Consider the following 17,521-nt stretch of genomic DNA (forward strand, 5'->3'; position numbering starts at 1 on the left):
TTCATTAGCATACAGCTAATTATGTGGTAGTCTCAGTTATCTACCAAGTCTGAGAAATCCCAAATCATGAAGCTGCATGAAAGAAGTTGGGGCTACTGCAAGGGCCAAGGAACTCAGGGAGTCAGGAAATCTGTGACAGAGAACCATTGGTCCTGTTACATGTACCACAAAGCCATAATCATTTAATCAATTTGGTATTGGTTAAGTCTAGAAGAGTTTAATCCATGGAACTGACGATACACAATACACAGAATCAAATAAACATTTAATAAATCCCAAACCCTAATTATTGGAAGAAGGGTTTACTATATAGCAAAAATTGATAGGAAAACTAGAAAGCAATGTGGTAGAAATTAGGTTTATGTCAGAGATGTTGTGAGGCTTAAATGAAAAAATGGATATAAAATCACTATACAAATCTTCAAGTGCTACATAAAGGCAGTTGTTTATTATTATCATTGATATTATTATTTTTTTTTATCATCTTACAGTCACCAGACCTCATTCCCTGAACCTTCTACTACATTTTGGCTGAGCTTAAACAAGATACATAGATTAATACAGGGGTGTGCTGGTAAATGTTTAACAATAGGGCTCTCCAGTAAAAATGAAATTTATGTCCACATACCTTTCAACTTAATCTGCATTATTAATTCTTTAAAAAGTAATTTCATTTTTAATATGAAATAAAACATGTATTTCCATAACAGTATAATAAAGAAAATAATTATAGGGATGAAGTGGAACTCTTGAGGAAGGTGGAAAAATGGAATCCGTTTAATTCCAGGGCTTTCCCCTTTTTATAAGGTAACAAAAACAACTCTGAGTATGTTGGATCACATAAACAACTTGCTATTGTAGTTTGCCACCTGGTATCACTCTTCCATCTGGTATCACTCTGCTTCAATCACAGCACAAGATATATTTGAATATCTTGCTATTCCTTTTTTCTTCCCTCCTCTACACTATCCTAGAGATGGCCATATCAGACACAAATAATTATATATTGTAATGTTTGGACTAGCTTTTTGGAGGTCCTCTAGAAGGGCCTTGGTCTCAGCAGGATAGACACCATGAGAATGGATAAGAATAGAGTCCAAACTCTTTGTTGTCTCTTACACAGTCTGGGTCTGTCATAGTCTGACCTAGTCTCCTCCAGCAGTCTGCCAATCTGACTTCTGTCTGACTTCCTGTCCCCAGTTCTTATATACGCTATTACAATTACATCATTACAGCAAACAATATGTGTGAACTATTATATCACCATGCTAAGTAGTAAATATATGTAAGCTAGATAACCAAACAAATGAAGATCCCACAAGACAAAAAGGAAAATTTTAATCATATAAAATGAAAAGAAACTGAATAAACAAATACACTGTAGTTAAAATGAGAAGAGCAACAGGCAACTACGTGCCAGGCACTGTGCTAAACACTTTATTCATTTACCACTTATTATTACTTATATTATTATTATATATAGTATTATTACTATTATTTATTAACTCATTTGATTGTCATAACATAGCTTACCTTGGGAGGTAAGTGCTATTTTACTGATGAGGAAATTAAGGCAAAGAGAAATCAAATGATTTGTTCATTTGAATCCAAGCTTTCCTGATTGTAGACTTCAAATTCTTTCCACTGCACTGACATGATAGGGGTATATGCAAATCAGTTTTTACTTCAAGATAGGCTGCAAGAAAAAGAACAAATATGCCATTCAAGATGCCAAAGATTTATTGATCAATTCTTAACTCTAAAAAATTCTTAATTCTAAAAAGTTTGTACCTGATTTAAATGAAAAATGTAGATCTCATTTCCTCACATTCCCCCAAGGCAGTCTCCAAACTTTCATGTATGATGCACTCACCACTAAAGATGGATTGGAGAAGGATGAAACTAGAAACAGAAAGATATTCTACAAAACAATAGTGTTAAGGTTAAATAGTAGGTGAGAAGTGATGACAGTATGGTAGTGTGAGTGATGTGGAAGGTTCAGATATGATAGGAGATACAATGTCCATGGTCTATCAGTTGATTTTCCTCCCTGTTAGCATTATAATCTCCCTGAGATAAATGAGATAGTCCATTGAGACAAGTTACTTCTCCTTGTCTTGGCTGAGATCTCTAGGCTGATGATTTTCAGATGTGTTTACTCAGCTTTTTTCTCACCTTCAGTCTCACATCTCTAACATTACAAAGTCGATGTCCCATAGATACCTTAAATTTCACATTAAAAAAATTAACTAATTCTCTCTTTCTCAAAAGTCTTTCCTTCCTCTTAACTTCCCTATTACTGTTTAGTACACCCATCATCCTCTCAGTCACTCAGTCTCATAATCTAGGTATCATCCTCAACTCCTTACTCACCCTCAAATCGTCTTCCCCCAAGTCTAATCTGTTAGCAAGCTACCTATGTAGCACCTCCTGCATATGTCCCCTTCTGTCCTCTCATAGTGCTCCCATCCTGCAAGGCCTAATCATTTCATGTCAAGACTATGTCCAAATTGTCTTCAGATAAGTCTGCTTGCTTTGTCTTTCCCTACTCCAGTTCACTTTCCATTCCACTATCAAAGCTTACCAAAGCTTGCAACTGACCATGGCACCCAACTCCTAAAATTACAGTATCTTCTGTCATGCTCAGGATCATATACAAAATCTTCGGTTTTGCATTAAAATCCCTTCGTAATCTTCCCCCACTACCTTTGCAGTCTTATATCTTACCACCTTGTAATATACTCTTTAATATAGCAATACTGGTCTCCTTGTTATTCCTCACACAAGACACTTTAAATCCTTTCATTTTCATTGACTCTCTCCCATGTCTAAAATATTCTTCCTCCTCATCTTAGCTTCAAGGCTTCTTTCAAGTTTTATCTAAATTTCAACTTTCTATAGGAAGCCTTTCTTGATGCCACTTAATCCTAATGTCTTCCTTCTATTGGTTATTTCAATATATCTCATAGAAAATTATTTGTATATTATTATTTACCTATTGTCTTCATAACACATTTGTACTATAAACTCCTTCAGAATAGGGATTATATTTCTGCTTTCTTTGGATCACTAGCATTTGGCACAGTATAGACTTCAGAGTAGAAATTAAAAATCTTTATTGACTGATTGATTCTATATTTGATGAAATCTGGGAAACTTTGTTGTACTATTCTGAGGAAATTTGTGCTATGTGTCCAGCAGGCATGTATTCCTCACAGATAGAATTCTCATGGATAGGCTTCTTTGGGAGACAATGGTATATTAAGTGCCTCTTTTAGAGGTACAGTGATTTACTTCTTCCTTATACATAACCCTTATAGGGCTTCTCAAACTACAGCCCACGGGCCAGATGAGGCCCGTGAAGACTTTTGTGAGGCCTGCTGGGTTATGACAAATGGGTTGAGGGGCGGAGACAGAGTGTGAGTTTTTGTGTTTACTATAGATAGGCCAGTCTGAGGGACAGTGAACTGCCCCCCTATTTTAAAAAGTTTGAGGATTAGAATCACTATCTTCCTTTAAGATCCAGCTCAGGTGTCACTTCTATATGACACCTTTCAGGATTTCTCCAGGTTAACAACTCTTTCTACATGATGAAATTACTTTTGATATATTTTGAATATGATTATCAGTACACATTATGTTTTACTCTTGTAAAATGTAAACTCCCCAATGGCATGGATTATTCTGGTTTTTATCTTTATTTCATCAGCATCTAGATCAATATCTTGCAAAGTGAAGGCTTTTGAATACATATTTGTAGAATTGAATCCCTGATTTATTTCTGGAAGTATGTCCCAGAGTACCCTGCCTCAAAAAGCCAGATCCACAGAAAGACAAGTGCCAGAAACCTATTGATGAAAAAAAAATTAGTTTAAAAAAATTATGTACTTATATTTCTAAGAATTATGTTACAACTGCAATATTTCCCAATGCCCAGAAGTTTATGGCTCTGAGTAGCAAAAAGAATTGCTTGTCCCTAAATCATTCTTCCATCCCAAGACTAACTGTGATGAACCAGGTACATCTCCTTCTGTAATTCACAACAATAGTATAGCTACACAGAATGAGGAGAGTGGAAAAAACAATGCTGTGACTTTGCTCATTGTCTCCATTTTTTATTATCAACAAAATTTTAATTACAGTTCTCAGTAAACCAACTACCTTCTGCCGACATTTACAAGGCCATAAATTTGCCTTTCTTTCCTTGTACAATCTGTACCTCCAATAGGGCAGTGCATATGCACTGGAAGATATTGATTTCCCCAAAGAAATTGTAACAGCATTTGTTCTCAAGTAAACACGCAGAGAAGGCTGTTCTAACCCCAAGGAACAGGCAATTGTCTTTGCTTTATTAAACAACACAACACCCAATTGGAAGTAGCATTAAATTACCCAGTGATTGGTTCACATAGCTGAGTGGGAGAGGGACTACTTTGGGATGGAAGATGGGAATAATTTCAGCTCTTTTAAATAAGATATCTTATGGGGGTTGAGACATAGGTCTTTGTGTCCTCTTCTGCCCCATTATGCCCAATAATATTTCTATTTGAAATCATCTTGTACTCTCTTACTCTCCTTCTTTATGTTCTCCACCAAAAGCTCCCATGTAGTGTAGGAGTGGACAGCTCCCTGCTAGGCAGCAGATATGTGAGGTTTTCAGAAAAGCTCTCAAATGGCTAATGGTCCTGTCTGTATTGTGAGTGGGGAAGAAATGGAGATAAATATAGGCTTTTAAAACAGTTACAATCATGTTCCTGGCAAGTGGAAGAAAACAATATATTCATCCATTTAATATAAGAATGAAAAAATTTGTACAGTGCCTTCATTTGCTTTCTAATTTTCCTGAACATATTTCTACACTGAGCTCTTGATCTTGACTTGTTCTGGTTCCTTTCCAAAGCAGTAATGTTAGGCAGCATTGTTTTGCTCTAAGCAATTTTACTCTTAGAGTAAAAGCATAAGTACAGTGATTGTTCTGAAGAATTGAGGCTTTGAAGCGACTCTGTGAAGTCAAACCTGTCAGGATTGTCCCATCCCACTATTGACTTAGCACAACCAGGGAAGTAGGTAGTTGATCGGTAGGGTAGAAAGGTAGCAGCTGTTGCCAATAACTATGGAGGGAATCATTATTTTATAAACTTTATAGGAAACATATGAAGTTTGAGAGAGCTCAGGTACCTCAGGGTTGTGTTTTGTTTGTTTGAATGTCTATATTTTATTTGTATTTTGGTACATTTTCCCAATTACATTAATTTTTTAATCATTATTTGAAATTTCGGAATTCCAAATTATCTCTCCCACCCATTGATAAGACAAGCAGTATTTTGATTACACATATGATATCATTCACAATATATTTCCATACTAATCATGTTGCAAAAGAAATATATCATATTTTTGGCAAGATGATGGAATACAGGCCAGGAACCAGCTGAACTCTCCTAACATTCCCCTGCAGACAATTTTAAAACAATGCCTTAAATCAAATTTTGGAGTGACAAGGTCAACAAAAGACCAATTAGCTATTCTAAGACAACTCAGGAGGTTTGTAATACGAGGGTAAGCACAGACCCAGTGAACAGCAAGAGCAACAGAGTTGCTTTTTGGAGGCAGCCTTGATAGGAGCAGCAGAAACTTCAGGAACTCTCGCCCCAGAAAGGGTACTGGATTAGCAATTGGTTAGAAAGAGATTACAGGAGATCCTTTGTTAGGAATGGGGGCAGCTAATTTCCCCTAAGCAATTCTGGGTTGCAGTTCAGGGGTAGAGAGTAATATCAGTAGTTGGTGTTAAGAGAACAGGGTTCCCTGGTCACAGTTACAGGATACAGAGGGATGCTTGCACTTGGGGGTGCAAGGGATCAGGGGACTTGGTTACAGTACCAGGACCAAGAGGAGCTATAATACTTGTAGCTGAAGAAAAACAGAGACCCTTCCTGGGTAAAAAGTTGAGCACAGACCAGGAGAAGAGTGATCATACTTCTTTCCCTTTCATTTGGAAGAAACAAGAACTTGCAGATTTCCAGAATTAACTGTGAAAAGCACATAGAAAAAGGGTATAGAAGCAAGAAAAAGCCATAAGCTTGGCTCAATAGAACCCCATTGCCAAGTGAACAGAGCCTAAATTTTAACAAAAACTTCAGTCAAGAAAATATGAAAATAACAGCAAAAAAGAACATGACCCTAAAAGCTACTATGGTGGCAAGCAGAACCAAAATATAAACTCAGAAGAAGACAATAATGTGAAAACAACAACCAACAAAGCCTCCAAGAAAAAACTCTAATTGGACTCAGAACCAGTAAGAATTTCTGAAAGAATGGCAGAGGAAAAATTGGGAAAATAAATGAGAGTGATGCAATAAAATTATGAAAAAACATAAGAAAAGCTAGATAAAATAAGCACCAAAAATACTGAAGAAAATAACATCTTAAAAATGGTAAAATGGTAAAGAAGCAAAAAAATTTCCAGAAAAAAATTATTTTTAAAAGAAGAATAGGTTAAATGGAAAAGAAGATATAAAAATTCACTGAAGAATTCCTTAAAAAGAAGAATTGGCTAAATGGAAAAAGAGGTACAAAAGCTTGCTGAAAAAAAATAATGCCTTAAAAATTTATAACTGGGCAATTGGAAGCTGATGAATCCATGAGACTTCACAAGCCAATGAAATAAAGTTAAAAGAATGAAAAAAAAATAGAAAATGTGAAATATATCATTGGAAAGACAATAGACATGGAAAAGAAATAAAGGAAAGATAAGTTGAGAATTATTCACCTACTTGAAAGGTATCATTTTTAAAAAGAAATAGGCATCATATTTCAATAAATTACTAAGGAGATGAAATAGAAATGGAAATAATCTAATCATTACCTCCTGAAAGAGATCCTTAAATGAAAGCTCTCTGGAATAGTATAGTCAGATCAAGAGCTTCACCATAAAGAAAATATTAGTAGGAATCAGAAGAAACAATTCAAATCCAGTAAATCCAGTAAAATACAGTAAATCTAGTAAAATGCAGTAAAAGTAAGGATCACACAAGATTTAGCAGCTTCCATAATATTTTTTTCCCCAATTACATGTAAAGATATTTTTCAACATTCACTCTTATAAGATTTTGATTTCCAAATCTTTTTCTCTCTCCTTTCCTCCCATTTCCCTCTCTGCAATAATCTCTGCAAGATTACCAGAAGTAATCTGGTATAGGTTATACATGTGCAGTCATGTTATATATATTTCCACATGAGTTGTGTTGTATTGTAAAAGAAAAATCAGAACAAAAGGGAAAAAACTACAAGAAGAAAAAAAGTGAAAATATTATGCTTTGAACTGCATTTAGACTCCATGTTTATTTGTTTGTTTGTTTGTTTGTTTTAATTTCTGAATGTGGATAATGTCTTCCATCAAGAATTTTTTGTAACTATCTTAGATCATTGCAGTGTTGAGAAGAACTAAGTCTATCAAACTTAATCATTACACAATGTTGCTATTACAATGCACAATTCTCACTTCTTTTATGATCAGTTCGTGTAAATCTTTCTAGGTTTCTCTGAAATCTATCATCAAGAAATTATCATTTCTTTTATATTCTTATACTACAACTTGTTCATCCATTCCCCAACTGATGGACATCCTTTCAATTTTCAATTGTTGGCCATTATAAAAAGAGCTAATATAAACCTTTTTTTTTTTTTGTAATATAGGTCTTTTCCCCTTTTAAATGATCTCTTTGGGATACAAACCTAGTAGTGGTATTACTAGATCAAATAATATGCATAGTTTTATAGCTCTTTGGGCATAATTCTCACCAGAATTATTTGGGCAAAATATTCACCAGACCTGCTAGATTAATTCACCAACAATGCATTAGTGTTCCAAAATTTTCACATTCTCTACATTTATCATTTCCCTTTTCTGTCATATTAGTCAATCTGATAGGTATTAAGAAATACCTGTTATTTCAATTTTCATTTCTCTAAGCAATAGTTGTTTAGACTACTTGAAAAAGTGGATTTTTAATGAAATAGAGGGCTTTCAAGAATTCCTGATGAAAAGAGTAGAGCTAAATAAAAAATCCAATATTTAAATAGAAATTTGAGGGAATCATAAAAAGGTAAACTCTCATAGGAGATTCAACAAAGTTAAACTGTTACTTTCCTATATGGGAAGATGATATGTGTAACTCACAAGAACTTGTTCATTATTAGGGCAGTCAGAAGGCATCTATATAGACAGAAATCATGAGTGTGATTAAATTGAGTTAGGATGATAATAAAAAAAAAGTGTAGGCATAAGAATAAAGATGCCCTGGGAGAAGGAGGAAGGGAGTAGAAGGGCAAAATTTTTCTCACAAAAAAGAGGCATGCACAGAAGAGGTTTTATCATGCAGAGAAAAATTGTGGTGTGGTGGCAGGCAATGTTTGATACTCACTCTCACAGGAATTGGTTCAAAAAGGAAAGAAAAGGGGAGGATTCTGGGAAGATGGCAGTAGGTTGGTAAATTTTAGGCTCTCCAGATTCCCCCCACTTTTAGCTTTTATATGTTAAATCAACAAAAACCAAATTCAATAGAAAATTTAACATATAAAAGCTAATATGGACAAAGTTTTTATGCTTTTTTTAAACATGGGAAGGTGTGTCATATGTTTAAGATTGACATCACTAATTGGGTAATTCAAAAGAAAGATTGGAACAGAGCTAAGTATGATTTTACTCTAAAAAGCAAAACTGTTTAGAAAAAGATAAAAACAGTGATTATGGTATACAAATGAGGTACAAAGGAAGACCAGACATAGAGGCACTGGGGGGGAAGGAGGGCTGGCAGCTCTGAAAAACTACTCAAATCAGGAATGGGTTAAATAGACAACACTACACATATACTATGAAGGATATATCCTCCCACAAAATCTATAAAGAACTAAGGGGGAGGAAAGGAGGGAGGGAATAGGATAAGGTGGGATATAGAGAGATGTGTGGGTTTGTGGCAGTGGGACAAGGTGTGTAGATTGAAGGATAAGGGATAAAGGAAAGGTGGAATACAGAAGAGTGTTACTGCCCAGCATGGCATGCTCTCATTAGAGAAGATGCTGTGCTCTCTGAACAAAGCAGAATTGAATTAGCTCAGAAAAAAAACATGAGATGTATAAAGTTAGAGAAGCCACTCCAAAATTTCATAGGGATTTCATAGGAACTTTAATAGGGACTTTCATAGGTTTCATAGGAATTTTCATGTGCCCTGCAGGCATACCATCCTAAACTCATATTGATTGGTCTGAGCAGCCACAGTCAAACACACTGTAATTCAATTCTAACGCAGAGATATCATTTTGGTCCTCTTAGAGAAGGAAGGACAACAACCACCAAGCAAACAAAACTTGGATAAGTATAAAAAGGAAAAGAAAAGAGAAGATAAGGGAGAGATCCATGGATGGGTAACAAGGTAAGTTAAGGAGTAGAATAAAAGTAGAAGATTTAGTAGGGTTAAGAGATAATATATATATTTATATATGCAACAAGGATCAGGAATACAGTTTCTCTAAAAAAAAGTAAGGCTAATAAGAACTGATCTTAGACAAAGTCAAATTTAAACATTCATTTTGGAGAGAAATCTACATTATGTGTCATCCATGTTGATATTGCTTTAAATGCATGTTTACATATGGATAAATGCATGTGTATGTGTGAGTATATGTGGTTATGTATGATATAGATCTATATATGTGTAGATATATGTGTGTGTGGGTGGTCTGGGTGAATGTAAATATATGTAAATGTATATATGTGTGTGTATTACATACATACATATATACATATCTATTTATCTATCTATGCTTAACTGTAGCATGTTGGGGAAAGTGGCGGGGAATGAAAAAGGGAAAAAAAGAATAAAGAAAAAAGTATACAGCAGACAACAAAAAATAACCTACAAAAAAGCAAAGAAGATGGACACTCCTGAATATATATTTCTTCTATTATTCTATATGGTCTCTTGAAATGGAAATTTATTGCTATATATTTTAAATTCTCCGTGATGTTCTTCTGGGCACATGACAATGTTTTGTTTTTTATTTTCTTTTTTTAATTTTCTTTTTTCCATTGTTTTTTCTTATTTTGTATTTAGTTCAAGAAATATATTTTATTTAAAGATAAGAATATATATAACATACTCACTTGGGGCGAAAAAAATCTATTCAACTCAATTGGGAAATAAAAGGTTAAAGAGATTAAAGATTGGGAGGAAGGAATTATAAAAGGGAGATTGGATTCAGGAAGGCAATGCTCAGAAGCAAAACAAGCTTTTAAGGAAGGACTAGATAAAAAGAGAAAAATAAATAGAAGAAAATAGAATTCAGGTAAATATACTCTAATCTTAACTGTGAATGTGAGTGGGATGAGCTAATCCATGAAACAGAAGTGGATAGCAGAATGCATTAGAGACCGAAATCCTACAATATGTTGTATATTAAGAGACACATATGAAATAGACATAAACAAAGTTAAAATGAAAGGCTGGCATGCAAGGTATTATGTTTCACCTGAAGTTAAAAAAAAGGCAGAGATAGCAGTCTTGATCTTGGACAAAGCAAAAGTAAAAATAAATCTAATTGGGGCAGTTAGGTGGTGTAGTGGATAGAGCAACCAGCCCTGAAGTCAGGAGAACCTGAGTTCAAATGTGGCCTCAAACACTTAACACTTCTAGCTGTGTGACTCTGGGCAACTCACTTAACCCAATTGCCTCAGCAAAATAAATTTAAAAAAATAAAAAAAAATAAATGTAATTAAAGGAGATTATCAGGGAAACTACAATTTGCTAATAAATACTACAGACAATGAAACAATTTAAATTTTTTTTTAAAAGCAAATTTCTTTGAAAAAGCAAGTTTCTATTTCTCAAACATATAGGAAACTTGAATAAAATTTTTTAAAAAGCGACATTCCCAATTGATAGAAGATATAAACAGTTATTTTTCAAAAGAAGTCAAAACTATCTAAGTCATATAAAAATGCTCTAAGTCCCAATTGTTTAAAGAAAGGCAAGCAACTCTAAGGCATCATTTTATATCTATCAAAAATCACAACTGCTGAAAAGCATGAGGAAAAATAGGTACATTTATGAACTGTTGGTGAGAGTAGTGAGCTAATTCAGCCATTCTAGAGAATAATCTAGAATTATGCCCAAAGGGCTATGAAATTTAGCATAGTTTTCGATCCAACAATACCTCTTAATAGGTCTGTAGTACAAAAAGTTCAAAGAAAAAAGGAAAAGTACGTATATATATATATATATATATATATATATATATATATATATTTACATTAGCTCTTTTTGTAGTAGCAAACAATTGGAAATAGAGAGGATGTTCATTAATTGAGGAATGACTAAACATATTGTGATATGTGATTGTCCTATAATAAATGGCAAGTGGGGTGGTTTCAGAAAAACATGGCAAAACATATATGAACTAAAGCGGAATGAAGTGAGTGTAACCAACAGGATATTGTGCATAGTAATGGCAATGTTGTAATGATAATCAATTGGGATCAATACAATAATCCAAAGGATTCATGATGAAAAGATACCATCTATCTCCAGAGAGTGACCTGATGAACTCTGAGTGCAAACTCAAATATAGTTTTCTTGCTTGCTTAATTAATTAATTAATTAATTCATTCATTCATTAATTGCTTCATTTTGTAATATGGCTAATATGGAAACATGTTTTATATAATTTCACATGTAAAACTAATATATTTTTTTTTAGTGAGTATGAAAGGAAGTGTAAGGAGGGAGAAAATTTTAAACTCAGTTTAAAAAGAAAAATATTTAAAATATAGATAAAAATTTTAAAAAGAAAAAAAGTTAAAATGTATACTTCACTCTGCGGTAAGAGTTTATCAGCTCTGTTTGATTTTCATCATGATTCCTTTTGAAATTATCTTAGATCATGTTTTGATTAGAATGGTTAAGTCTTTTAAAGTTGATCATCATTACAATATTGCTGTTACTGCATTCAGTGTTCTCACTTGCTTTATTTTGCATCAGGCATTTCTGAAGCCATCTCACTTGTCATTTCTTATAACAGTAGTATTCCATTACAGTCATATACTACAACTTATTCAGTCATTCCTCAATTGCTGGATATCCTCTTGTTTTCCAATTCTTTATCATCACAAAAGAATATCTGTATAAACATGTTCTTTTACCTTTTTTTTTTTAATTTCTTTGGGATACAACCTAGTATTGGTGTTGTTAGATCAAAGGCTTTGCAAAGTTTCATGGTCTTTAAGATATATTTCCATACTGTTTTCTAGAACGTTTGGACCAATTTACAACTCCACCTAAAGTACATTATTGTGAAGATTGTTCCTCATCCTCTCCAGCATTTGTAATTTTCCTTTTCTGTCATGTTATCCAATTTGATAGGTATGAGGTGATGTCACAGAGTTTTCATTTGTATTTTTCTAATCCATAATGATCGAGAACATTTTGATGTGAATACTGATGCTTTGATTTTTTCTTCTGACAACTGAATGTTTATATCCTTTGACCATTTATGATCTGGAAAATGATCTTTATTTTTAATAAATTTGATTCAGTTCCCTATATATTTAAGAAATGAGATCTTTATCAGAGAAATTTACTATAAAAGTTTTCCTGCTAGTTTTTTGCTTTTCTCTTAATTTTGAGTGCATTAATTTTATTTGTACAAAACCTTTTTAATTTCATATAATTGAAATTATTCATTTTGTTTCCTGTGACATTCTCTTTTTAGGTGGGATGTTTAGAAACTCTTCCCCCTGGATCTCATATGTGGATCCTTTCATGCTTCCCTAATATGATATATTTTGTATCTAAATCATTTGTCCCTTTTGGCCTTATATTAGTATACAGTGTCAAGTGTCGATCTATGACCAATTTCTACACTAAATTACTTTCAAGTTTTTCTAGCAATTTTCAAAAAAAATTCTTCCTCCCAAAGAATGGATTTTTGGGTTTATCAAACACTAGGTTACTATGATCATTTACTATTGTGTATTGTATACTTGATCTATTACACTGATCTATCCCTCTATTTTTAGCCAGTACCAGGTAGTTTCCATGTTTACTGTTTTGCAATATTGTTTGAAATTTGGTACTTGTATACATTTCCCTACATTGGATTCCATTGATATTCTTGAACTTTTGTTTTTTCAGATGAATTTTGTTATTGTTTTTCTAGCTTAAAAATAATTTAATTAATTTGATAGTATGGTAATGAACAAGTAAATAAACTTAGATAGAATTATTATTTTTATATTGGTTCAGCCTATCCATGAGTATTTGTTTGATTCTTTCTTGATTTGTGTGCAGTTGTGTTTATAGTTAGTCCCTGGGTTTTCTTCGTAGGCTGACTTCCAAATATTTTATATTATCTTCAGTGATTTTAAATGGTATTTCTCTTTCTATCCCTTCTTTTTGAGTTTTGTTGGTTGTATATAGAAGTGCTGACAATTTAGGTGAGTTTATGTTATATCCTGAAACTTTGCTGAAGTTGTTAATTATTTCAACTAGGTTTTTTTAGTTGCTTCTTTAGGGTTAGGTTGCCTAAGGACACCATATCTTCTGTAAAGAATGTTAATTTTGAGTCTATTGCCTATTTTTTATTACTTCTATTTTTCTCATCTTATTTTTATATCTAGCATTTCTAATACAATATTGAATAATAGTTGTGTGTTCTCTGAGGAAACCATGTAAATTGGACTGTGTGATAAGCTATCTTAGTTCTTAATCACAGAATAAGAAGTAAGCAGTAATGGTACCATTAATATTGGCAATAGCTATATCCTTGAAAGTACCTTCTGAATCTTTCCCTATTTCCCTGGATATGCCCATATCAGAAGTTGTGGTTTATGACATAAAGAGAATTCCTGCTTCAGATAGGTGTTCATATTAAATGATCTCTAAGGTCCTTTTCATCTCTGAGGTTCTAGGATTCACTGATAGGGAAGTGATGGCTAAGCTTTTTCTTAGAAATGAGTGTAAGAGAGGTCTTGAGTCAATATGTGAGCATTCAGAAAGCCTGACTTCAAATGCAAGTCAGTGAAGTAAGACTATGGCAGTATAGCACCTTTATTGTGCCAGGACCAGCCTAATAGACTAGGAAGAATGGCAAACTGCCATTCACAATGATGGACTATACATTTGAGTCTCTCCAGACAATTCACAAATCAGTAATTCAGCTGATGTATCTGTTCTCCATAAGAAGTGCCATGATACTTGACTATATGATCTGGTTTTTCCTTGTCCAATCTGGTGATCTCTGATACTCTTTCCCTTTCCTTAGGGATGAAGAACATTAATCTCTGTACAAAACTATTGGAAATCATTAATGGGGAGTGATTTGCATGTGCAGAAGATTTTTTTTAAAAAGATGAAGTTCATTTTTCTTAAAAACACATAGTAACTAGAAGTAAGCTTACAGTGTTGCCAGATAAAGAATTGCATTTGCTTTAGTGGCAAGATAAGATTTATTTATTTATTTATTTTATTCTATATGATTTATATGAAAATGGATGTTGCTAAAGTACATTCAAAAGTATTTGAAAAGCATTATTTAAAGTACATTTTCATTGATATCTTTTTTATATCATCTAAATTTCTTCCTGTATCCTTCTATCCTCACCCTTTCACAGAGCTGTCCTATATAATAAAAAATCTTCCACATGAAAAAAGAATGATAGAAAAAATGAGCAAAGCTCATTAATATGTCAGACAAAATATGAACATATATGGATTTTCATACCCATCGACTTCCTACTTTTGTAAAGGAATTGGTGAAGGGGGAATTATTTTTTCATATAGTCCCTTTAAGTCCATTTTTATTTGTTACAATTTTGCAGTATCCATTTTTGATTGTTTTGTTGTGGTTATTCATTCCATTTACATTGCATAGTTTGTGGACAACAGTTATAATAAACAGAGCTAGGGTAAATTCTCACTCAGTTCTTGCTTAAATGATCACATTCCCTTAAGTAGTGAGGTTTGAATTTAAAATGGTGTTATTGTAAATGACTGTTCCAAGGTTGAATTCTCAGTGCTCAAGCAGATCCTATCTTTCCTGTCTCTCCCCCTAAATTAGTCTGATGATGAAATTTTACAAGTTTATATAACAACAGTTAAAAGAATTTATCATCATGGAGTGGCTCAATTAAAAAAAAAACTTATTTTAGAGCCTCAGAGTGCAAAAGGATATTTAATATTGCAAGCTGCCTGATCTCAGTTTGGTCAATAACTATTGTATTTCCACTCAATACCTACTGAAGAACAGTTCTTTCTCCTTCTATATGGAAACTGTTTCCCAAACATATTCATGTTATACATTAGAATGTATTTAGATATATTTTTTTCAAAATTTTTTTTGAACTGCAGAAAGAAAAGTAGGGGATTAGTTTCAAAAGTGAAAAATTGAGAAACCTAGAGAAGACGTTATGACTGTTACATACTTGGCCACTCAGTCAGAGTGAGATTCAAGTAAATCTAAATGTAGTTTCCAAATGATCTCTGGCAGATACAGCTTTTGCTATTGGTGGATTCGTTCAGTTTAATTTAGTAAATATTTCCCTAGTACCAACTATGTGCTAAGGAGAAACAAGTAAAAAGAAATGAAATTTAGTCCTTTATTTTAGGAAGCTTCCTATGTAGTGAAGAATGCAATATGGTGTATAGAAAGTGAATTGGATTTAACACCAAAAAAGCTGAGTTCAAATCTAAACTCTACTATTTGAAATCATATAGGCTCTTTGAAAGCAATTAATGTTTTGTTATTTTTTATTTTTATTTTTTTTGTATCTCTAATATCTTGCACAGTGCCTGACTCATAGTAAATGCTTAATAAATGCTTGCTGAAATGTTGTGGGATGATCAACTATGAATGATTTTGCTATTCTCAGCAATATAATGATCCATATACTCTGAATGACTTTTGATGAAAAATGCTATTCGTACACAGAGAAAGAACTGGTTATATCTGAATACAAATTGAAGCATACTCTTTTTAAATTTGATTTCCCTTGAGTTTTTTTGGGGGGGAGGGAGGAATGGTGGGGAATTCTATGTTTTCTTTTACAATATTACTTTTATGGAAATGTTTTGCATAATTTCACATGAGCCTTCTTAAAGTGGATTGGGAATGAAGAGGAATGGAGAGAATATGGAACTCAAAGTTTAAAAAACACGTTAAAATTGTTTTATATATAATTAGAGAAAATAAAAATGTTAGATAAAAAAATAAATGCTTGCTGAATTTTAAATATTAACTTGGCCAGTCCTGGGCAGGTTACTTAAACTTAAATCCCAGCTTTCTGGGATTTGTAAAATTGGACTTGTATACTCATCTGACTTTCCTCACAATGTTGTCATGAGAAGAGTGCTTTGTGAACCATAAAGTACTCTAATAATGGGGGTTGTTATAACAATATTAGACAAAATATAACACAAAGGTCAGGGAAATGAAAGCCAAGTACTGAAGGGAATTCAAATGTGAGAGCTGAAAGCCACGGGAGGGAGGGTAGGAAGAAGTACATTTTGTATTTTTAGAGGAGACAGTTGGTCCCTGAAGATTAGCTATAGTTTTAACAGATAGATATAAGGATGAAGAGGAAACATTCCTGATGTAGATTTGTGTGTATTGAGATTTTTTTTAAGCTTATGCAAAGAACAAACAAACAATATGAGTGAGATATGTACAAAGGTTGACTAACAGTCTACTTGTCCTGAAGCACTTGGAAGTGAATAGGGAGAAATAAGTCTGAGGGAAGTTAGGTTATCTATGATCTCTCTTAAAAGTCACTTATAAGAAAGTGGCCTTATGGGGGATGGGAGGAGGTTGGTGAGCAAAGAAGCATTTTCATGATAACATTTCTTATTTATTTATTTTTTAAAACAGCAAATGTTATAGTGGATTATTTCCATTTCATGTTTTCATAACATTTTCCACATTTCATTATTTCCACATTTCACTGTTTCAATCAGCAGATTCTTAAGTAATTGGTCAGGTGATACAAGAGTTCTCACTACCATTTGTAAAATGACTTTATAGAGTGATATTTAGCAGCTTTATTATCTTCATCTGACTTTCACTCTGGTCAAAGCCCTATAAAAGTTGTTTATGACAGATTCTTAAATTTTTTCTACTCTAATTCTTTTTTGCCTGAGAAATTTTCACATGATTCTGTGTATGTAGATATATAGGATAGGTATACAAATTAGACATTTACTGATAATAAACAATAATTTTTCAATCCCCCAATTCAGTTATGTGACTCCATATAGGATTGAAACCTAGTCTTGCCATATTTTTCTGAAACCATCTTCTCTCTTCCTTTCACTACTCTATTCATTTCCCATAGCAAAACAATATTCCATCACAATAATATGCTACAACTTGTTCAACTATTCCTCAATTTATGACTATACCCTAAATTTCCAAATGTAATGAGCTGTCGTCTCCAGAAGCTGCCGGATCGCTCTCTGGGAAGAGATCTGCTGTG

At 33.2% G+C, this 17,521-nt stretch overlaps 1 long non-coding RNA gene across 1 annotated transcript in view; it reads right to left on the reverse strand.

The window, feature by feature from the left end:
* LOC141553507 (uncharacterized) overlaps window positions 1-17,521 on the reverse strand; it is a 33,637-nt gene that overhangs the window by 3,776 nt on the left and 12,340 nt on the right. The window contains exons 2-3 of the long non-coding RNA XR_012485483.1: window positions 1,792-1,875; window positions 1,534-1,696 (exon numbers count right to left, since the gene is read on the reverse strand). This is a non-coding gene — a long non-coding RNA (uncharacterized LOC141553507). The remainder of the gene's footprint in view (window positions 1-1,533; window positions 1,697-1,791; window positions 1,876-17,521) is intronic.

The sequence above is a fragment of the Sminthopsis crassicaudata genome, chromosome 2 (assembly GCF_048593235.1).
Source record: "Sminthopsis crassicaudata isolate SCR6 chromosome 2, ASM4859323v1, whole genome shotgun sequence".
Taxonomy (NCBI): domain Eukaryota; kingdom Metazoa; phylum Chordata; class Mammalia; order Dasyuromorphia; family Dasyuridae; genus Sminthopsis; species Sminthopsis crassicaudata.